We start from the raw sequence: 24264 nt of genomic DNA on the forward strand, positions 1-24264 counted from the left end.
ATCATTCAGACACGGACTTTGAGCATCCTGATATAAAAGACATTTTGGATCATGCATTACATTTTAAAAAAAATAGCTAAGTAATTTTTAATCAGAGAGTTGCCATTGTAAAGAATTTCTAGAACTCAGGTAATTAACCAAATTAATGCATATTTCTAAAATCTTTCAGAATTATAAAGAAAATGCCATATGATGACATATGGGGTATGGGGTATTTCAACTAGATTTATTCAACTGGATGGGGTATTTCAACTAGATTTTTCCCTCCCTGTGTTATTGTCCTTATGAGAATTATGAAGGAGTTCATACAAAGATGACAATTTTAAAATATGAATAAATAAATAAATTAGGAAACCAAACAATCTCATTTATGGGAGAAAAGCAGATCTTTCTAATTATCTGCTGAGATAGAATTCTTTTCCTAATGAAAGACCCAATTTTAATTTTGTATGAGATCAGCATCGCTAAGAACCAGTTTGTAAGAGTTGTGTGTTAAATGCATAAAAAATTTCTATAGAAAATGGAACTTTAAAACATGCCATTTACAAAGTATTATGTCACCTTCACTGTAGTAAAACAGCTTCCAGTGGGTAACAAGTTTAACTAGATATATTTTTTTAGCTCCGACTTTATTTCTAATTTGAGAGGATTGTATAGTAATTTTTATCACGCGTCATTAGAAACACAATTTGTTAGAACAAAGCCTGTTGTGTAAGTATAATTACATCTTCCTGTGTGATTAAATGAGGGCTGTATTGGGGCTTTTCTCAGCCATGGCAGCTGTAGGCAACCGAGTTCAGCCCATAAAAGAATTCCTGTGACTGGCTGGTACCAGTTGTTTGTTGAACAGTCTGTGGGAGTGATATTCATGAATGCTCTGGAAACGAAATATTCCCAGTCCAAATGGTTTATCCCTTGTTTTCTCCACTTGATTGTGGTCAGACTATTTGTACAAGCAGGCCAAGTAAAGTGGGAGCTCTGAGTCTTTTGTTGTGGTTGGAACATAACTTAGCATTCATCTGTTTGGGTCGCTCGTCTTATAAATGGGGAAACTGAGGCTTAGGGAGCAGCTGAAGGGTCAGGCTACCAACCTTTAAACTTTTTTTGCTCATACACTTCTATCTGAACACTGCCATGCATGTAAGTACATTAATTTATAAATTTATACACCTTGATGTAATTTAATATATATTAGTTTTCAAAGTACATATGAATATTTTAAAGATTTTATTTATTTATTTATTTATTTATTTATTTATTTATTTATAGGAGAAAGGAGAGAGAGAAACATCAGTGTGTGGTTGCCTCTCACTTGTCCCCCATTTGGGACCTGGTCTGCAACCTAGGCATGTGCCCTGACTGGGAATTGAACCAGCAGTCCTTTAGTTCACAGCCAATGCTCAATCCACTGAGCTACACCAGCCAGGTCAAAGTACATACGAATTTTAAAAACATAAATACTCAAACTAATATTTAATGAGAGAAAAAGGGAACTAGATGGTTGGATATTTTCTTTCCACACCCCAAAGATCGTTGATGTGTGCACCCTACTTTGGAAACCACTGATTTAGTTCATTCAGGTTGAAAGAAAATAAAAGAAAAACAAAAAGAAATTTGCAATTGAGGAAAGAGAATCTGCAGAGAATGTTGAAGATTTGGGGCTTGGGGAAGGCCCTGGGATACGTACTGACTGTGTGTATCTAAGTTAATCAGAATTAGTACATAGTGACTCCCTCTTCTATTTTGGTTCCTCTCTATACAGGAGTTTGTTTAGGCAGGGAGCAGTGTAACTAACTCCTATAACACATTAAATAGGAAAAAATGGCTTGAATAAGTAGGTCAGGGAGGTGTAGAAATCAGGACTCCTTCAGAGTGACAGAAATGTAACTAAAACCAAATTTCACAAAATAGGTGGATCCAGAAACTCAGTGTCATCACAGTTCCATTGCACTGTTTTTCAGCTCCTAGTGATGAGCCCTCTTTGCTAGAGGAGAGGCATGACTGCCAACGGCCCTAACTCCTATCAGCCCTGGTTAGCAGCAACTCCAAAGAGACAGCATTTCTCTCTGAATGCTGTATTTTCATCCCAGGGATGACTGGTCGACCCAATCTAGGTCATGTGTACTGTGGCCCATTAGGTGGGCCGCTGTGCTGGGCCATCCAGCTTTACCCCACGGAAAGTGGGCCAGAAAGGTCCTCAAAGCTGAGGGGAGACACTTAGAAAAAAGGGGAAGGGGGTGGGTTCTGCACATTTCCAAACAATGTATTTTCATGCTAGCAGAGCTCACCCATGTTAGGTTCTAGAGGTATTCAAAATATATTTTACAACAAAAAACAATCCAAAACACATTTGATTCTCAATCTTTGCTATTGGCTCAAGCAAAGTGCTTATTATAACATTTAGAAACGTGTTGCTATAAAATGAGAACTGGACCTCCTTCATTTGTCAAAGTGCAGCCTTTTAAAGAGAGCTTTTTTGTACAATGAGCAAATCTGCTTCCGATTTTAGTTCATCCAGTGACACACAGGCTTTTTGGACCAATTATTACCAGACCTTGAGATAAATCACCTCCTGCTCACCATTAGTACTTGAAGGATTATCGGCCTCAAAGATTTATGTGCAGATTAATTGGGGAGTGTACCTTAGATTGCTGTGTTTAGAACCCCGGTCGTCCTGCAGATCATTTTCATTAATGCTTTATTCAGAATTCTTTAGCCTTATATAATACTGCCATCGCAGGGAAATCTGAGTGATCCTTTTCTTTATTTCTCTGTGGTTTGGCCTCTGCCTGGCTGCTACCCTTACCCCCCACCTAGAGTTTAGCAGTTCTGGCTAGGGATCACAGAGCATCCAAAAGCACAGCGGCTTCCAGCTTCCAGGGTTGCAGATTACTTCAGCTGCTTCAGCTGAACAGTGACGCAAATTTGCAAGACCTTGTCGTGCGAGGGAGAGACAAGATGAGGTACAAAAAATACATGGCTATTCTGGAAGCAGCAGTTGGTATCACCCCTCTTAACAAAAGAGAACTTCTGCCTGAGAGCCGAAGACACGTGAACCTTTGGCAGCACCCCGGGTAAGCAGAGGAGACCGGAAGGAAGGTGCGTGGTGGGTGTTTGGGGGCCCGGATGGAGAAGAGGGTCATCTCTGTTGCAAGGGCAGTAACTGTTGAGTTCTTCATCGGGAACTTGGCAGCTACGGTCTTCCCACACGGATTTAAAAAACAGCCAGTAATGAAATTAATGGTAATCATAACTCTCGAAAATTCCTGGTGTAATAGTCTAGAGCTGATTTTTACATCCAGATATTTTAATATTCTGATTTTGAAAATTTTCCCCAGGGGCTAGCAATGTAAATGTGCCTTATTTTTTTTTCTACAATCCAAGTATTTCTCTGACTAAAGTGTATGTGTAGACTGTGTTTCAGGTAAATACTCTTCTTGAAACAGCAGTTTTTATGTTACATCTTTTTCTAAAGCCTCGCTGTTTTAGCCCATTGAAGAAGGGTTTAGACGTTCTTTTCTTCATGATTAGAGGCCTCCGTCCTGACTTTTCCCCAGAAGTCCCTCTCTTCTCCATTACACATGGAGGAGAAGCTTACTTTAAGGTGCCTGCGTGGCGGTATTTTTAGGGGCTGAATTTAATTTTCAAAACTGAGTGAGCCACACATTGGCACCTGCCCAAGGATCAATTCAAGGAATCTGTGTAACTAATAATATTTCTTTTTAAGAAGTAGAAAGTCACTACTTTAAATAAGTCATATGTACAGTTTACATTTATTATGGGAGAGTTAGAAAATACAGAAAAATAAGGGGGGAATCACCCATAGTTCAATATCCCTAAGGTAATTACTGTAATTACTGAGGTTCTCAACTGGGGTGTGGGGGGTGTGGTGGCAGCGAAGGGATTTGTGCCCCAGGGGACATTTGCCAGTGTCTGGGCACATTTTTGTTACAACTTAAGGGGGCCTGTCTACTAGTGTGTGGTAGGTAGAGGCCAGAGATCTTAAAATGGACAGGCCAGCCCCCTGCTACAAAGAATTATCCGGCCCAAAATGTCAATAGTGCTGCTATTGAGACATGTGATTTAGGTAGGTTTTTTTCCCCTATCTGTCAAAGGTAGTTTTTATTAGAAATAAATGAGATACTTCTTTCAGAAATTTTAGGAATGCTTTAGAATGGAATCCTAGACAACAGCATCATTACTACTGTTATTGTCCTGTTACTGTTCTCTTACAAAGTGAAAGGAGAGGCGTGGCTCAGTGGATCGAGTGCCAGCTGGGGAACTGAAAGGCTGCTGCTTGGATTCACTGTTGGGCGGTGGGCCTGGGTTGCTGGCCAGGTCCCCATGTGGGGCCGTGTGAGTGGCAGCCGATTGATGTTTCTCTCCCTCTCTTTCTCTTTCACTTCCCCTTTCTCTGAAAATAAGTAAATAAAATCTTTAAAAAATAATAAAATAAAAGGAGCCCTGGCTGGCATGTCTCTGTGGATTGAGTGGTGGTCTGCGAATGGCAAGGTTGCCAGTTCGATTCCCTGTCAGGGCATATGCCTGGGTTGCAGGCCAGGCCCCCAACTGGGGGTTTATGAGAGGCAACTGATCATGTATCTCTCGAATACTGATGTTTCTCTCCCTCTCTTTCTCCCTCTCTTCCCCTCTCTCTAAAAATAAATAAAATATTTTTTAAAAGTAAAAGGAATTGTTTATATGTGTGGAGGGGACGAGAGACATGGTGGCTCTGGGAGGGTCCATGTGGGTTCAAGTTCCTTACTGGGGGCTATAGGAATCGTTGTGAGGATCAAATTGTGATTGTTCAAGTAGCCCCTAGAGATTGGGCATGCTATAACCCTGGACCTTTGCCCTGGATTAATGCGATTAGAGCTGGAAGAATGTTTTGTCAGGGATGGTGAATAGATTTCACGCAGCACACCAACGCCAGCTGATGTGTAGGCTGCTTAGAGTGTCAAGTCAGGGAGGACCCCGAGGACAAGTCTAGCTTAGCAGGAAGGGAATGTGGTGATGGATGAGGACATATGATTGGAGAACCAGAGAACTGCAACACGCGGCCTGTATACTTACCATTTCTTAGTTTTTGTTTAGCCTGCAAATTTTACAAGTGTGAAACTCGGCCTCATTTGAGTCATGGTCGAGGGCTTGGCCCCCAGACGACAGCTGGAGGCTCAGGGTCATTCATCAAGGGACTCACCCTAACTAAACAAACTCACATGATTCAGATGGGTGGATTGCCAAATTATTCATTTCTGTTTGGAGATAACTTTTTCCAGCATTTTCAATGAGTAAGTGTCTTAAGTAGAACCATCTCTGCTTCTCTTCATTTTCTCAAGTCAAGCCAAACAGAAGTCCAATTATCCATTCCATCATGATCCTTATTAAGGGCAGGTGAATGTTCCTTTTTTTTTTTAAGAGAACATTCCCTTAGCAGCACTGTACCTCAGGACAACAAGGTCTTCCTTGTATCTGTAACACTTTGAAAGCACACAGACAAAACGTGTTTTGCTGATTCCCATATTGTTTGTTTGTTTGTTTGTTTGTTTGCTACTCCCTTGTCACCTGAAATAGCTTTCCTTTGGACATACTAATATCCTTCGCTAAGCTGGAAGTCACATCACCCTTCTGGATATACTAGAATGGGTTATCTTCTGCTTTCATTTTACTAATCAGTTCTAATCTTTCAGAGGCACCTTGGTATCTTATTTCTCAGGCTTGAATGTGCATAAGAATCAGTCTGTTAAAATGCAGATTTTAATTTTGTAGTTGTAGTGGGGCTTGAGACTCTGTATTTTAGTAAACTTCCAGGTGATGCTGTCAGCTCAGGTGAGCCCAGTGGATCAAATGATGCTAATGGTTCAGACCATGAAGCTTGCAGAGCAAGCAGCTAGAGGAATGCTTTTCATCACAGCCTTGACCTGGAACTTTATGATCTTCCTAAGGTCTTTGAGTCCCAATACCTCCCCTCCCTGCGGTTGTTAGAGATCTCTGTGGTGAGAAAGTAGACGGTTGGCAGAGGGGAGTCTGCCCATGAGCATTTCTGTTGGGCTGATGGAATAAATAGTAAAGGCAATATTTCTTCCAACAATACTATCTCTTTCATTCTTTTTAAGAAGTATTCTGATTACTACAATATGTAGTAAGTCCTCACTTCATATCATTGATAACTTTCTGGAAACTGAAACTTTAAGCGAGACGATGAGTAACAAAATGGATTTTACCATAGGCTAATTGATATAAACAAGAGTTAAGTTCCTTTGGCATATTTCTGGTCACAAAACATTACCAGACTTGCCCTGGCTGGGTGGCTTAGTTGGTTGGAGTGTCATTCTGTGCACAAATGGGTTGTAGTTTCAGTCCCTGGTCAGAACACATACCTAGGTTGCAGGTTATGGGAGGCAATGGATCGATGTTTCTCTCTCACATCAATGTTTCTCTGTCTCTTTGTCTCTCTCCCTGCTCCCTCTTTCTAAAAAAAAAAAAAAAAATTACCAGACTTCTCAATAATGACCCAAAACTCTTCTAATATTGTATTAAACATTGGAATAAATGTGAACTATACAGACATTTAAGAGAGACGAATAACAACAAGATAATTCTTTTCTCCTGGCTGGCGTAGCTCAGTGGATTGAGCACGGGCTGGGAACCAAAGTGTCCCAGGTTCGATTCCCAGCCAGGGTACATGCCTGGGTTGCAGGCCATAACCCCCAGCAACCGCACATTGATGTTTCTCTCTCTCTCTCTCTCTCTCTCTCTCTCTCTCCCCTTCTCCCTCCCGTCCCTCCCTAAAAATAAATAAATAAAATCTTTAAAAAAAAAAGATAATTCTTTTCTAATGTGCTGATTCCAGTTCAGGGTCATTGGTGGCCGCAGCTGCCCCAGCAACTTGGATCGCAAGGGCACCTTGTCCAGCACCCCACCCTGGACAGGACGCCCTTCATCACAGGGTCACCCACACCCACATGCCCTCAGACTGGGACAATTGGGACGTGCCATTCACCTTGCGTGCATATCTGTGGGATGTGGGAGGAAATGGACGGAAACCAAAGTCCCCAGGGAAAACCCATGTAGACGTGGTGAGAACATGCAAACTCCAACAGTGGCCCTGACTGGGGATTAATTTTTTTTAAAGATTTTATTTCCTTATTTTTAGAGAGAGGGGGAGGGAGGGAGAAAGAAAGAAAGAGAAATATTGATGTGTGAGAGGAACATCAATTGGTTGTCTCTCAAACGTACCCTGTCTGGGGACTGAACCTGCAACCCAGGCTTGTGCCCTGACCTGAAATTAAACCAGTGACCCTTTGCTTTGTGGACAATGCCTAACCAACCAACCAAGCCACACTGGTAAGGGCAGAATCGATTTTTTAAAAAATCAACGTAGTAACAAAATCAATTTGAAAGAACTGACTTTGCTTCAGGACCTGCTATCCTCTTAATATTGCATAGAATTCAACAGCAGCCACTTTTTCATTTTAAAATATAATTGGGGCCCTGGCCTGGTAGTGTCCTTCCCGTAGTTGGTTAGAGCCTCCTTCCCATATGCCAGGGATGCAGGTTCAAACCCTGGTTTCAGGGCACACACAAGAATCAGCCAATGAAGCATAACTAAGAGGATCGGCAAACCCATGTTTTTCCCTCTCTCCCCCTCTCTCTCTTCCCTGCCCGCACCCCACCTTCTTCTCTCAAGTTTAAAAAAAAACAATGAAATGTTAGGTCATGATTCAGTTTTCAAAACATCCAGGAGTTCATTTGGTACCAACTTTCTTCTCCTTTTGTACTTTTTCTTGTTGTCTGCCAGCAGGGCTGTGCCTGGCCTCATACTCTGCAAACAGCACAGTCCCTTGATAAGCCCAGACCACCAGCTACCAACCAACTGGCTGAGCGTTGCAAGTTCCCAGGAAGCTCAGATTGGAGGATTTATAAACATGTGCATATTTACCCCACTGCCTGGCACTTGGTGTGCAGCAAATATTTTCCTATGCTTCCCCCATTTTAGTATAGTCATAAATGAAGAAAAGAAATATGTAAACGAGAAATTGACATCCAAACAGAAAAATGCTGAGCTGCCTATGGATTTTCCTTATAAAGTTTTGTGGTTTTCTGGCTCTCACTCATGTTACCTGAGAGTAATTTTACATATTTGTTAATTCTGTTGCAAACCAAGAATGTAATTGAGTTCTTACTGCCAAATGTTTTCTTTTTTCTTTTTTAAGACTTTTTAAAAAGAAATTATTTATTTATTTTTAGAGAGAAGGGAGGGAGAGAGGAAGAGAAACATGGATGTGAGAGGGGAACATCAATCGGTTGTCTCTTGCATGTGCCCCAGTCAGGGACCGAACCTACAACCTGCGCCTGTGCTCTGGCCGGGAACCGAACTGGCAGCCTTCTGCCTGGACGGATGACGTCCAATGGACTGAGCCACGCTGGTCAGGGTCCAAGTTTTTTCTTAATTAAAAAGTGACCCTAATCAGTAATGGTGTTCATTAGAAATTGCTGCTTGTTATTGGTGGTTTGTACACATATCAAAAACCTCAGGAATGTTATAAAAGAATGTTAAAGTGAGAGTGTCGTAGAAGTAAAAAAAAATGGATTTAATTAAAAGCCAAGCAGTTTAATAAAAGAAGTATGCTCTCTTTGGAGCTGATACCTTAAGAAAAATTTCATGTTAAGGCCAAAAGCATAACCAAGCCCATCTTGATTTGCTGGCCATGTATTTGTCTTTGGAAGTAATAAAAGAAACTGTGTATGGGGCGGGCTCTGATCCTGCTGCTTGCTCTGTAGGATGTCCAGATGGCCTCACTTTAGCTGGTGCCTGTATTTCCTGCTGATCCTTGGAAAAGGGAAATGTGTCCCCTGCCTGTACAAATAAAGTCGACACGATCTTTTATTTCTCTTTCGTGGCGTAGGGAGTGTTTTGCACACATGGCACAATGCCGCTTTGTCTAGCAAACAGAAGAGTGGGTGCAACAGTGGTGAGACGCCACATTCTCCCTCCCACTGGAAGAGTCTCTGCAACTGCCCAGCGTGAGGCTGCAAGGGCAGCCCCAGCCCCAGCCCCAGCCCCAGCCCCAGCCCCAGCCCTGGAGTGAGCTGCTTTCCTCGTGGTGTTGGAAAGGCACATGCAGGATTAATACAAATGCCCCGACGGGCTCTTCCTTGGATGTTCTTAGGATAAGGGGTCAAAAAGGAAAGTTTGCCATCTCTTCTACTTGTGGGCAAACCACACACATAAAGATGAACCAGTATTATAAATGCTGTGAAAAACAAATTCCCGTTTAGTTGAAAATGTTTTCTCTACAGTATAAAGCGGTAAATTTTATGTTAAGTGTATTTTATTACAATTAAGAAAAAAGTGTCCTCTAAATATTTTCCCACCTGCTGAGTATTTTCCTTTAACCTGAAAAGTGAATTCTTACAAGATCTCGTTCTTATGTTCAGGATGACCCGCAGGTGGGTTGAGGATGCCCATTTCCACGTGGGCACTGGTTTTCTCCCGTTTTTAAAGACTGAAAACATTGGGGGCAGCAATTCTGTTTCTAGATACAGATCTGAGAAGAATGGAAATGCCCACGTGAACGCTTGTGTCTGCCTGCTCATAGTAGCCAAATCTCCATCAGCTGATGAAGCGATAAATAAACTATGATATATCTATGCAGTAGGATATTATTTGGCCATATAATGGAACAAAGTTTTGCTACATGCTACAACACAAATGAAACTTGATAATATTAGGCTAAGTCAGAGAATCCAGGCACAAAAGATCATATATGAGCTCACTTATATGAAACCTCCGGAAGACATATATATTATATGAGCTCACTTATATGAACCCTCCAGAAGACGTATAAATCTATAGAGACAAAAATGAGATTGGGGATCACTCAGGGCCAGGATGTGAGGAGGAGAGGGAATTAGAGGGTGGTGAGTGATATCTAAGGGGCTTCTTTTTTGGAAATAGTGAAAATGCTCTAAAATGTATCACATTGCTGGTTGGACAACTCTGTGAATATACTAAAAGCCACACTATAAATGGGTGAATTGTATAGTAGGTGAACTTCAGGGCATCTCTCAAGATCTCAAGAAGCCGGGAATGACCGTGTTGGATTTTTAACAACATTGTCTTTTCCAGGGTGCGGAGCACTACGTTGCTCTCCTCGCCCTGCGAGTGGGACTGGCACCCCAGCTGCACCTGCCGCTGCAGGAGCTCCCGGAAACACAGACTTCCGCTGGCGGACGGCTTGCTTCACCAGGTACTTGCTTTGTTTTGTTTTGTTTTTTTTTTTCTTTGTCTCTCATCAATCTAGTAACAATCTTTCCTCCACCAAAAAATGATGTAAATTATTTCATATCCTTGAGGTCATCAATGCCACCATTTTCAATGTTTCTAATAAAGAAATTGCTTAATATCAAAGAGTGTAATTGTAACATCCTATTTACCAAAGAACTGAAACATGTTGCCTGCATTTATGGTCTGAATTGATAGGTATAAGTTTAGGTGAATGTTAATTGAGGTTCTTCCTCGCTAAAGCATATTAAATTCAACTACCAAGGCCTACCAAGGTATTTTGTTGTCTGTGGTTACAGGTCATCCTGGTAGGTGATGTTTTTCCCATTGTCTTTGAGGTAGCAGAATTATGTGAAAGAAATCAGTCACGCTGGCTTCTAAAGATTAATTATGAACAAGCTTTTAGTGAAAGATTAATAGTGAGTATTATCTATTTACTGATTCAGTTTTAAGTACGAATTAAATGAGATTTACAAGGTATTAAATTTTATTTTGGCAGATGCTGGGATGTATTTGTTCTTAGTTACACTTTAACCCCTGATTATAGACCATCTATGATGGCTGGCTGAAAGGCGGTTGGAATTTTTTTTCGTGCATTTGTTTCGTCATTCCTGCCTAAGTCCTTGCTGGGGTGGATCCCCGCTACATATCAGAGCTGGAGTTTAGTGGAGTGTGGACGGCACACAGCTGTTCAACTCCCAGCGCTCCTGCCTTCTGATTGTGTGATTTGGGCATGTGTCTTCATTTCTCCGAGCCTTCTTACAGACCGTTCATCTGTAACAAAGGAACGTTAACGTAAAGCTAAATGAGTTAACATACAGCAGGCACTGGGCACTTACTAAGGCCTTTCTTGGAGTCTAGTTGTCCAAATGGGGACATTCAAACGGGAAGGTCATGGGTTTCCACCGATCCAGCAGGGTGGGGCTTGGGTTTGTTTATGAGATGCTCTCTGTGGAGCTCTTCAAGGTTCCAGACACAGGCTTCAGTTCCTAAGAGGTTTCTGGGTAGGACGTATTGACCGAGTCCGATGAGTAGAGGGACAGCACGGACTACAGCAGAGTGAGTTTGAAGCCGACACTGTCAGTTGGAGGGAAGGCGTTTTCTGACTCAAGCAGAATCCTTCCTGACAGATACCTGCCCTGTTCTCATTTCCTGCTGGCAACCACACGTTCTTCCACATCAGTTTGGTTCCCCAAGTCAGAGCCTTATTCCAAAGCTCTTTTATGTGTGAACACTGAAGGCTGCCTTTCTCAGATGCACTAGCCTCTGGCAGTGTTGGGTGGTGAGGATTTTTTCCAGAGCACCCCACATCGCCCTAGTTTCAGATCCAGCAAATATTTATTAAGAGCCTTTTATTTGCCAGGCACAGGTCAAGGTGCTTTCACCCATATCACCCACCTTGTTTATCCCCAGAACAACCCTGAGAGGATTACCAGCTCCCTTTTGCAACTAAGGAAACTGAGATTCCATGATGTTAAATGATTCCCCAAGATTGCACAACACCTGACTCCCAAGTTCAGTGAGATTGCCATAATGTTAGCTGGTCTCTATACTTACTCGATAGAACTTAGAGACTGAACATCTAAACTCAGATAGTAAACAGGTTTTTCTCAAGAGCCAGTTCTGATCAATTGGTAGTGGCTGCCTGGAGTATGGATTCATAGGTCAAGGTTGTTGAGCAAGAATGTTGGGATCTGTTAGCAATGCTGGGCACGAGTAGAGGAGGGTGTCTAAGCTGCCCTTGACCTGAGGTTTCTGATCATTAGACTTTACCTGTCCTGCCCTCCTTTTCAATCTTGGGGTCTGGGGAGCAATATTTGCCTGGCATTGGTTTCTTGATACTTCAGGGGGCTTTACGACCACTTTTGTGACATGGCAAAATCATCTCCACCCCCTTGCCTTCAGGAAGGATGCTAAGAGTTTGGGCAGAGACTCACTTCCTAGACATGGATTCTCACTCTGAGGCAACTTAGGTACCTTAGAGTTATCACCAAGTCATCCCATAGCATACACTTAGAAAAAGTGAGTTGTAACTGGAAGCATAAAACATTTACTTCTGCGCACCCGAGAGCCCCTCCGCAGCCTTCTCTCCCGTAGGGGCTTCTTCATCTGTAGTGATGCTTGAAGAGCTCACACAGCAGCCAAAGCTCCTCATATTGAATGGGAGAAACCCAGAACAGTAGTTCTTAAACACATCAGAATCACCTGGAAGGTTTATTAAAAAAGAGATTCATTCCTGAGTTCCAACCCTAGAGTTCCTGCTTTAGTCACTCTGGGGTGAGGTCCAGGAATTGGCGTTTCCTCCAAGTCCGAAACAGGCTGACACTTCTGGTGTCCAGACCGCATTTTGAGAACCACTAACATTGAACAGCTGCTTTGGAGCATGGGCTTGTTTGTAGATGGTGCGTGTGGCCAGTTTCCTTTGCTGTGGTGAAGGGGTTCCTCTTTAACATTTAATGAGCATCTCACACAGCACTGCCTGAGGGAAATCGAGAGGAATATAAAGGCTTCTCCCGGGGGACATGGACTCTAATTTGGAATCAGTAATTGCATTACTGTGTGGAAAGGGCTGCACTCACCCTTGACGGTGCGTGTGAGCAGAAGGCCTTAGGCAGTGACCAAGTGCGGGGAGGCCTCCTGCAGGAGGTGATATTTGAGAGGAATCTTAAGGGTGAGACATTGTTGGCCAGGTGTGCAAAGAGAGGAGAAGCAACTCGTGGGGAAGAGACTGGACATCAAAGGGCCTAGAGATGCTGCACTAGGCTGGAAGAAAAGTTTTGTGTTTGTGGTGAGAACTCCATTGCAATTCCAGTATTAATGATGAAAGCTTTATGTTATTTGTTTTTATTATCACCTGAGGGCGTGCCCATTGATGTCAGAGAGAAGGGGAAGGGTGGGAGAGAGAGAGAGGAAGAGAAAAATCAATGTGAGAGAGAAACATTGATCGCTTGCCTCCTCTGTGCTCCCTGACTGGGGACCAAATCCACAACCCAGCCATGCGCCTTGACTGGGGATTGAACCCACAGCCTTTCAATTGATGGGATGATGCCCAACCAACTGACCCACACTGACCAGGGCAAAAGCTTTATGTTTATTGGGGTGCTGTTATAATATGGTTGGTACTGTGCTAAACATTTTACCTGTGTTGTCTTTATTTCATTCTCATACCCACCTTCTGAGGTGTTTTCCCGACTATAATTCCAATTTGTACTTGTTTTCTAGGACTGCAATATAAAAGTACCTCAAACTGGGTAGCTTAAACAATAGAAATTTATTGTCTTGGTTCTGGAGGTTAGACGTCTGATACCAAGTTGTTGGTTCCTTCTGAAGGTTGTGGGGGAAGTGTCTCTTCCAGCCTCTATCCTTGGCATGTAGATGGCCGTCTTCCCTCTGAGTGTCTCACTGGGTCTAAATTTCCCCTTTGCATAAAGACACCAGTCATTCCAGATTAGGGACCGCCCTAAAGACATTGCTTGAACTTGATTACCTTTGTAAAGAAAAGAGCCTATCTCCAAATAAGGTCACATTCTGAGGTGCTGGGTGTTAGGACTTCAACATATTAATTTTTTTAAAGTATATTTTATTGATCATGCTACTACAGTTGTCCCAATTTTTCCCCCTTTATCCCCACACCGCCCCACACCCCCAGCCCTCCAGCATTCCACTCTCCCTTAGTTCATGTCCATGGGTTGTACTTTTATGTTCTTTGAATTCTCTGTTTCCTATACCATTTTTGACCTCTCCCTGTCTATTTTATGCCTTCCAGTTATGCTGCTTCTTTCCTGTACCTTCCCCCCCATTTCTCCCCTCCCCCTCCCTACCGAAAACCCTTCATGTGATCTCCATTTCTCTGATTCTGATCCTGTTCTAGTTGTTCGCTTAGTTTTTGTTTTCGTTGTTTTTCTTTTTTCCTTTTAGGTTCATTTGTTGATAGTTGTGAGTTTGTTGTCAATTTACTCTTCATAGTTTTTTATCTTCTTCAGTTTCTTAGATAAGTCCCTTTAACATTTCATATAATAAGGGCTTGGTGACGATGAACTCCTTTAACTTGACCTTATCTGGGAAGCACTTTATCTGCCCTTCCATTCTACATGATAGCTTTGCTGGATAGTCAACATATTAATTTTGAGGATCACAATACTACACATAACACCATTTTACAGATGAAGAAATGGAATCTCAGTTTAGATAAGCTGCCCAAACCTTATAGCCATTAGGCAGAACCATGTAAACTGTCCATTTTTATGGGTCAAAAATAGTCAAATAGTGGCAATGTCATAGGTTAAACTCAAGAAGTAGAAGAACTGAGACTTTTTGAAACATAGGTCTGTCTGACTTCATAGCTGTGCTCTTTCACCCAGTGTGTTACTGGCTTCTGTCATTTTCTTTGTTATTTCAGTGTTTTCTCGTGGCTCGCTGGGAAAAGCAGTGGTGTGGAGATTGGCGGACTAAGCTGCTAGCTAGTCTGTTAGTTTGAGGCTCATGAGTTTCTGAATAAGGTATTCTTATATTATAGTTTTCTCTCTTACATGTTTAAGAAGACTGTGGTGGCTGGTGATGTGGTTCAATGGATCGGGCACCAGCTTGCAAACCGAAGGGTCACTGGTTCGATTCCAGTTAGGGTTGAGGGCTGGATCCCCAGGTGGGGGTGTGTGAGAGGCAACCGATCCATGTATCTTTTACATATTGATGTTTCTCTCCTTCTCTTTCTCCCTCCCTTCTTTTCTCTCTAAAAGTAAATAAATAAAATCTAAAAAATAAAATAAAATATAAAGAAGACTGTGGGAAATTATGAAATGTTTAAACTTCATGAAAGAAATGGGCTATATTTTTTCAAGATGATGTTCCATTTTCCTATTTAAATATTAAAAACCTATAAATACACAGGTTATCTGAGTATAGATGATAAATATCCTATTCTTTCTTTTTTTAAAGATTTTATTTATTTATTATTAGAGAGAGGAGGGAGGGGGAGGGAGAAAGAGAGGGAGAGAAACATCAATGTGTGGTTGCCTCTTGAGCACCCCCTACTGGGGACCTGGCCCACAACCCAGGCATGTGTCCTGATTGGGAACCGAACCAGTGACCCTTTGGTTCATAGGTCAGTGCTCAGTCCACTGAGCCACACCAGCAAGGGCTATAGATGTTCTATTCTTAATTGCCTTTGCAAACCAACCTAAGTGTTATTAAAAATATGTTAGCCTTGCACTTGTATTATAAATACATTTTCTGGGGTGTTTTTCAGCATTCAACAACTTAATTTCTAGCCAGAGAGAGTTTAGACAAGTGGTTTTGTCAGGACCCACACAAAAATTCCATATTTTCCTCTCTAAGTATTTAAAATAAAAGAGCATCACTTCAAACACTCGTCTATAAAGTCTTTGTCATTTTAGCAATTCTAGCAGACTTTCACCATGAGAAGTTGGCACACAATTTAAGTGGAAGAAAAATAAAAGTAGAATGAGTTTATTCTTACTTCCGAATGTTTTTGTTACAGTCTAACATGTTTTCCAAACAAAAATTAGAGTGCATGGCTTACTCATGAAATGAACAAGACCAGCGCGTCAGCCCCCAGGCCTATCTCTGGAAATCGGAGATGTCTCAGCGTTTTAAGTGTAGCACACAGATGAGTAACACTCAAAAGCTAGCTACTGAAACATGAATGTTAATTACATTCCTGCACGTTGAAGACAATCCAGAACCTCAGAATTAAAAGATGACTAGGGGATTGCAATTCTCCCTGCTTATTTTCCTTACCACCACCTGCCCTTCTCTTCAACACCTTTCCCTCCACCTATGCCAGTCATTTCAGGGTCCAGTGACTGGTCTCGGGTACCTTGTGGGCTTGGCACTGCACTACCTGAGCAAATCCCCGTGGTGCCCAGCGCTTCCCTGGCTGGGAGGTGCAGTCTGATTTGCAGTCAGCTGGCACAGTGCTGAGCGGCTGGCTGCCTGTGCTGGGTGCCTGGGGCTGGGGCTGGGTGGGGAAGCCTGTGTGATTCCCATGTAACCAGATAAAACTGAGGTAAAGAATTTGCAACTAGCTTCTGGTTGGGATGGGTGTCATCATTGGAGCCCTGCTTTTGGTACGTTATCACATTTTTATCTGTTGAGTTGGTGACAGCAGTTTTCAATTCAGCCGAATTTTTAATTTGTTTTCAGGTAATCTAGTTGTATAGTGAGATTAGGCAAAACACCTTGGACAGGATTTCCCCACCTAATCATAATTATAGTGCTATGTGAAATAATTATTGATTTTGGAGAACATGTAATTACTTTATTATTATTAGTGTTTGAGATTGGTATTGTAATATAATTATTGATATTCAAAAACTCAAAATAATTATATATATGATTATTTTTACTTCAGATGTTAAGTCTGGTTACTAAAATAACTCTGCCAAACCCACTTTGAAAGAGGCTCCATAGTATGTTAAAGTTAAATTTGTCTCTTCTGATAGCTTTAGCTCAGCAGAATACACACAGTAAGAAAAAGGGACACTTTTTGCAGATTGAGAACAAGAATCAAAATACTTTATCAACTGGAAGATGGCTCTAGCAGAGGCAGATAGCTAGGATTTCTTCAGAAAAATAATAGAAATTGCTTTATGTGATTTAGTGCACAGAATGTAAATCTCAGAGAACTCTAAATCTCTTGGAAATGAATCCTGATGGATTTATTTAAAAACTTAATAATAATAACTTTAAGAGTCAGAAAAAGCTGAAAGCCCTATACATTCCCGAAATTGAATGAACGTTTTCACTCTTGTGTTAATCTCAGCCTCACATCCCTGGTTAGCAAAGAGTTGGGTGTACCTTCTGTGAGCCCAGTTTTATTCCTCGTGGCTCCACACCCTGCTTGCTTCTCTAGGAGTGATGCAGATGAGCTCCATGCATCTTGGCCCCCAAGGTCACTGCCAGGCAAGCTTTCCCAGATGTCATGGGACACAGACACTCAGAGGCCGAAATCAGCTGGCTCACTTGCACCATTTGTTCATTTATTTCAACATGAAAACACACAACAAGAAGCAAGGGGAAGGGAACTAGAGCACATGAATACAGTTAGGTTGGGATATGGATTGGGTACAAGGTCCACACTTGCGGAAGCCTGTGCCCGCAGCGTTTGCCTGCCCTGTGTCTCTGCGGCGTCTGCTTTCCGGGACTAGGGTGTGCTCACAAAGACCAGAGTTGAGGTGGGACGAGGGTCTCAGCAGATAGAAGGTATCTGAGGCCAACTCATGCTTGCTCTGTCGGAGGAATGCAGGGCAAGAATGCCTGGCCGATAGCTCACCGGAAATCTGTGTTTTATCTGTGTTTCAGCATAGAGGATATTTGGGGCTAGCTTTGGATGTATTGGGTGTCACCAATGGGTGACCAATTTAGGGATGACATAGCTGTCAATCTGGAGGTGACATGAGCTGAGCTTTATATAATATTAATATTTTATTAAATAGAAAATATTTATTATTAACAATAAAATAATATGTTATATAATATTTTATATTGATATACCTAAAATAAAATTATACATGAAATGCTTATTAAATTAAGTGTATTTTATTAACTATGCTTACTATTTAAGAGTTACTTTCTCCCCCTCTATCTCTTTCTGTTTTTAAGTAACGCTCTCATTTGTTTCATTCTTTTCATCTACATTTAACACACAAATGCCCCAGTTGTTTATCTTTAACACATCTTACAGTTACTAACTTACTGTCTGCACTAGATACATCTTGTAAATTCGGCCTAAGTCTCACAAGCTACTTGCTTCCTCATTATCACTGCAAAATAAACCCTAGGAGTTTCATTCATCTGACTTTTTTCTTGTCCCCTATACCAATTGTAAAAAGAACCTTAAATACAAGAATTTATTTAGCAGGGTACAGTACTACATTCATACAAATGGAATATTGTGCAGGTAAAAATGACGATACAGCTCTATATATTGCTGCAAAAAATAGTCAAGCAATATTCTGATGGAGGATAACAGTTAGAGGAAGAGCATGTCGGGCACAGCCTGAGTGTATGACGCTGTGTACAATATCTACATGCTCACCTGCTCGGGGAGATGCCTGGAAGGATGTTCCCCCAGTTGCTAACAGGAGTTTGCTCTGGATAGTGACATTTTAATTGCATTTTGCTACATTTTTATGATCTACTGTATGGTTTGGGTAGATGAACAAGTATCATCTATATAAAAGTGATTGAAATCTAAATTATGTGTATGTACAAATATATGTAAATAAACCTAACAAAAAGAATCATAGGACTAGATGTTTTCTTTTTTAAACCAAAGACAACATTTTGCAGATAGAATTACTTTCTGACCTTCAAAATGGCAATCTTTCTGTCTCGTGCCAGAGAATCTTAACATGGATTCTTCAGCTGAATTTCCCAAACCTCCCTCATCACACGACTCATCTGAGGGTGAATGCTAAAAATGTCAATTCCTCAGGCCTCTTTCACACTCACTGAATCCGAATCTCAGGGGACTGGGCTTGGATGTGTCAGGTGATTCATATCATCAGAGACATTTAGGGCTCCGTCCTATAGAAACAGAAGTGCTGCCAGCCACACTCTCCATGTCTGTCGAATGCCTCCTGGAAGTGCCCTGTCCGGGCCCAGCCTCCTTTGTTTTAAGAGGCTGTGCTAATTTGCATGGCAACCCTGGAATACTATCTGTTTGCAGCATTTTTCTAAGGCCCCTTTCAGCTCTGAGACTTCTCTGAAAAGCCAGAAGACTCTTCAACAACTTTAATCTGTGTCCATCAGGGATACTGAATTCTTAGGGTTAGAGGATTCTGGTGATATGTTTCTTTTCAAGCAATTCAGGTGTTGCCAGAGGTCATGCAGGTTTCCCTGGAGGACTGTGTGCCTCATGCAGACAGTCCCCTGGGCCTCTCTCACCTCAGATTCCCTCCCACACCTGGGAGGGGAGGGCCTTTTTACTAAGTGAAAATGCGATCTTACTATGCGTTTTTTTTTAACAGGTACTTATTTAGGGAGAGGGAGCTCTGAAATCCAGGTAGATCCCAGAATCACATTTGGATCAAGGGTTCTAACTTACCAGCTCATGGGCTGGAGTCAAATGGCATCTGTGGTATTTACTTTTATAATGTTGCTCAGGAGGAGATTCACAAACACGATGCCACAGCATTGTTCAAGTGCTGTGTCCGCAAAAACCCTCTTGAGTTCTGTTAAAAGGAGCCAAAGGGTGCCCTGGCTTGGTAGCTTGATTGGTTAGATCATCATCCCAGTGCACCAAGGTTACGGGTTCGATCCCTGTCAGGACACATACAAGAATCAACCAGTGAGTTCATAAGTAAGTGGAACAAGTCAATGTTTTGCCCCCTTCCTCTCTTTCTCTAAAATCCATTAACTGAATCAAAGGGAAGCAACGGTAACAAACAACCCCCGCCCCCCACCACCCCCCGCCCTCCGCCATGCAGTTGTCTCACAGTGAACACAGGGTCCAGAAAGCAGTGATGGGAAGGGGCTTTGGATACGATAGACCCAAGTTTGGCTTCTCATCCACCATCTCTCATCTCTAAAGTGGGGTGGTAGTAGCAAACCGGCAGGGGCATTGTCAGGATTTGCATTAAATGAGCTCGCCCTGACTAGTGTGGCTCAGTGGTTTGGGTGCCGGCCCTCAGGGTGAAAGTTCAGTCCCTGGTTGGGGTGTGTGTGAGAGGCAAACCAATCAATGTTTCTCTCTCACATCGATGTTTCGCTCCCTCTCTTTCCCTTTTTCTAAAAATAAATAAATAACATCTGTAAAAAATGAGCTAAAAGAGTACTTGAAAGCTTTTGGCACATAACATTGATTTCATTGATCATTGTTTATCAACATCTTTTTTCTTAATGAAGGGCTAAGACGTGGAGTCTGTGCCCGAAAGAGGGGGTTTCATATAGTCTGCAGTGCAAGCAGCAGTACAATTATAAAAGCTGTGGAAACACGGAGCACGGTGCCTCTGAGGACCCAGGGCAGCCTGTGCAGGGCAGAGCTCTCTCCCTAGCAGGTCTTGTCTACACTGGACTGTGCTCCAAAAGGTGCAGTCAGCTCTTCCAACCAGAACTCCCCCCATCACCAGTCCAGGGCCTCCTCAGACTCATAATCCATACAGCACACAGCTGACGCTGAATTGCACAGCTAAGTTTTTGTCAGCTTTGTGGCCAGCTAACCCCATCGTGTGCCCAGAAACACCATGGAGAGGATGCTGGGTTTGGGATTTGGGCCATCGGTGGGGAGAGGTGAGGGTGAATGGAAGGCACCATCCATTGAGAACTGAGAACATTCTCTCCCTCTGAGTCTGATTGCTTTGTTTTTATCACTTTTGCACTTACTCTAACTTCTTTTCATTGTAGTGCTAATAACAGCCATGCCAATGTATTACCAATATAGTAGTAGTAGTAGCAGTAATAGTAATAATAATAATAATAATAATAATAATAATAAAGTTAAAAAGGGTGAGATGTGGGTAACAGGCTCCTTTGCTTGTTTGGGATACTCCCTTCCTGCTGGAGTCCCTCTACAGTTCTCATGCTCTAAGCAGACCACCCACTGGCCCTGTCTTCTCACACCTTTGCTCTGTGCTCTCAAATAATTGTTCCTCAGTAAGCAAAACATTCAGCTGGACTCTGTCTCTTTGCTTTAACTTAAACTTGGTTCTCCCCTGAGGGCACTGCTTCCTGGTAGCCCCCTCAAAGGGTGCTTCCTTCCTTAAATGGAAAGAGAAATCTAAGCAGGAGCTGGCTCTGTGGTCCAGGCGGGGTACTCGAACCAAGGCTCTGGGACAGGAAGGAGCTTGGCAGGGTGTCAACGGCAACAGCCATGAAGAAAGGCCACTGTGGTTCCAGGAAGTAAGTTTGGGAGAGTGGAGGAAGAGTTGAGGATGGAGAAGGCAGCAAGGTCACCTCATGCAGGATTTAGAGGCAGTATTAGCACAGGTGGCTATTACAAAATACCACAGCCTGGTTGACTTAAACAGACATTTTGCCCTGTACAATTACAGAGGCTGAGAAGTCCGAGGTCAAGGTGCTGGTTCTTTTTGGGGGCCCGCTTCCTGGCTTGTGGACAGCCGCCTTCCTGCTATGTGCTCACAATGCCTTTCTCAGGTACATGCAGGTGGAGTTCAGCTTTGAAAGTGAGCAAGAGTAGTATTAAATAACTAAGTGAAGGCATGAGGTTTCCGGTCAACATACAGGCGTAGGTAGACAAGCCTCGCTTCATGGCACAACCATAAGAAGGAATACAACTAACTTAAAAATGAAAAACACCCAGAACTGTACAGAAGTTTGACAACCAAGGATTTAAAGCAGCCATATTCATCCAGATGGGTAGGGGAGGCAGAGACAGGAAGTCAGGGAGGAGAGAACTCCACGTGACTGCGGCTAGCCAGTAATGGAGAGGCTGAGAGGCAGCCAGGGGAGGCAGTGGCAGCCCCACATTCACGCGTGGTGGACAAAGATCAGGGGTACACCTTGTGATGAGTGAGGCCTGCCCCAAGCCAGACCACATAGCCCAGGGCTCCAACGAGGGAGGAAAAATACAAAGTCTCATACATAACCTCTGGCGGTAAACTCTGGTATATATACAGACCCACCCACCCAGGGAACCACAACCAGGACAGCAGCTGGAGGGATGCCAGTCTCACACGGGAAATGGGTGAAGTGACTGGAAATGGGGCAAGGGCCAGGCAAGCCCCCAGAAGTCAGCCAGCAGGGTTATTGTCCCCTCTTCGACCCCTCCCCCACACATGGAGCCACAGTTGCTCTGCCCTGGTGAAAACCCAAGGCTCCGCCCGGTAGGACTTAACAGGTGCACTAAAATGAAATCAACGCAGCTCTATCTAATACACAGACACAGGGAGGCTGCCAAAATCAGGAGACAAAGAATTATGGCCCAAATAAAGGAACAGAACAGAATTCTAGAAAAAGGACTAAGTGATGGAAAGACAGACAACCCAATCAGAGGGAGAGTTCGAAGCACTGGTGGTCAGAATGCTTAAAGATCCCATTGAAAATGGCAAAAGCATAAGGGAAAAAACAAAGGTTGTACTAAGGGAAATAAAGAAAATATCTACAGGAAACCAACAGTGAAGCGAAGCAAGCCAGGATTCAAATCAGTGATTTGGAACATAAGGAAGGCATAAACATTCAACCAGAATAAAAAGAAACAAGAATTCAGAAAAAAAATGTGGAGAGTTTAAGAAGACTCTGGGACATCTCCAAAACAGCCAACATCCGAATCATGGGGGTGCCTGAGGAGAAGAGGAGGAACAAGACATTGGAAACTTATTTGAAAAAATAATGAAAGAAAACTTCCCTAATTTGGCAAAAGAAATAGACATGTAAGTCCAGGCAGCACATTGAGTCCCAAACAAGTGGGACCCAAAGAGGGCCACACTAAGACACACCATAATTAAAATGCAGAAGGTTAAAGATAAAGAGAGAATCTTAAAAGCAGCAAGAGAAAGGCAGAGAGTTACCTACAAAAGAGTTCCCATAAGACTATCAGTTGATTTCTCAAAAGGAGCTTTGCAAGCTAGAAGGGACTGGCAAGAAGTATTCAAAGTGATGAAAAGCAAGGACCTACAACCTAGAGTACTATATCCAGCAAAGCTATCATTAGGAATTGATGGACAGATAAAGTGCATCTCAGACAAGGTAAAGCTAAAGGAGTTCATCATCACCAAGCCCTAATTATATGAAATGTTAAAGGGACTTATTTAGGAAAAAGAAGAAGATCAAAACTATTAAAATTAAAACGACAATAGACTCACAGCTATCGACAACTGAATCTAAAAAACAAAAACAACTAGAACAGGAATAGAGTCATAGATACAGAGATCATCTGGAGGGTTATAAGCTAGGAGGGGGAAAAGGGAGAATGAGGAAAGGTATAGGGATTTAGAAGCATAATTGGGTAGCTACAAAATAGGGGAGTGGGTTTAAGAACAGTACAGGCAATGTAGAAGCCAAAGAACTTGCATGCACAACCCATGGACATGAACTATAGAGCGGGGGGGGGGGGGATCACTGGAGGAACCAGTGGAGGGGGGCAAAGGGGGGAAAATAGGGACAACTGTAATAGCATAATCAATAAAATATACTTTAAAAATAACTAAAAAGTGAAGACATGAGGGGCAGAGCAGAAGTTTTTTAAATGAGATTTTGTTTTATTTTTTTTATCCACACTCAAGGACATGCTTATTAATTTTAGAGAGGGAGGACGGGATGGGGGAAAAGAGGGAGAGAAACAGCGATGTGAGAGAGAAGCATTGATTGGTTGCCTCTCATACATGCCCTGACTGGGGACTGAACCCGCAACCTGGGCATGTGCCCTGACTGGGAATCAAACCTGCAACTTTTTGGTTTATGGGATGATGCTCCAACCAACTGACCCACACTGGCCAGGGTGGAGCGGAAATTTTGATGTCTCTCTCCTGGATGTCATTTTGTAGGGTCTGAGGGGTGGCTGACTGCTTATTGAAGGAGTCCTTTAGGAGATTGTGCTGGGTTATTGATGTGGTTGTTTGGACTGAGAAGGGTAAGAGGGGTCAGGAGAGAAGAGGCTGCCACTGTGAAGGTGAGGAAATGCCAGGCCTTTTCTCTTGAAAAGTGCCCCTCCCTTGGGCAGAGTTCTAGCTGCTGCCTCAGCACTTTAGTCATACCTGTACTTAAGCAGTTCTTGTGCCTTGTCATCGTGCGTTTACATGTCTTCGTCTCTATCACACTGTGAGCAAGCCCCTCTCATTGTATATTGCCTTTTTCTTCTCTGTACCCACCTCAGGGTACATGGCAGGCATTCAAGATATGTTCATTGAAGGAGAGTGTCTTTATGACTCCAGTCTGCTCGTCAGTGTGCAAAGCAACTAAGTGGCTCAGCCAACCTGTAGACTTTTCAATGTCAGACTGCTTTGCTCTCATTTAATGAGGCTTTCTAATCATATTACAAATATATACGCACACACACA

General features: G+C 42.6%; 1 protein-coding gene across 1 annotated transcript in view; it reads left to right on the forward strand.

Moving 5' to 3' along the window:
- The window catches only part of TJP2 (tight junction protein 2), a 119203-nt gene that overhangs the window by 17512 nt on the left and 77427 nt on the right, over nt 1-24264 (forward strand). Inside the window, exon 2 of the mRNA XM_045840316.1 lies at nt 10133-10253. The gene's annotated coding sequence lies outside the window, so the exon portion shown is untranslated. The remainder of the gene's footprint in view (nt 1-10132; nt 10254-24264) is intronic.

The sequence above is a fragment of the Phyllostomus hastatus genome, unplaced genomic scaffold (assembly GCF_019186645.2).
Source record: "Phyllostomus hastatus isolate PE091 unplaced genomic scaffold, TTU_PhHast_1.1 phas_contig_34, whole genome shotgun sequence".
Taxonomy (NCBI): domain Eukaryota; kingdom Metazoa; phylum Chordata; class Mammalia; order Chiroptera; family Phyllostomidae; genus Phyllostomus; species Phyllostomus hastatus.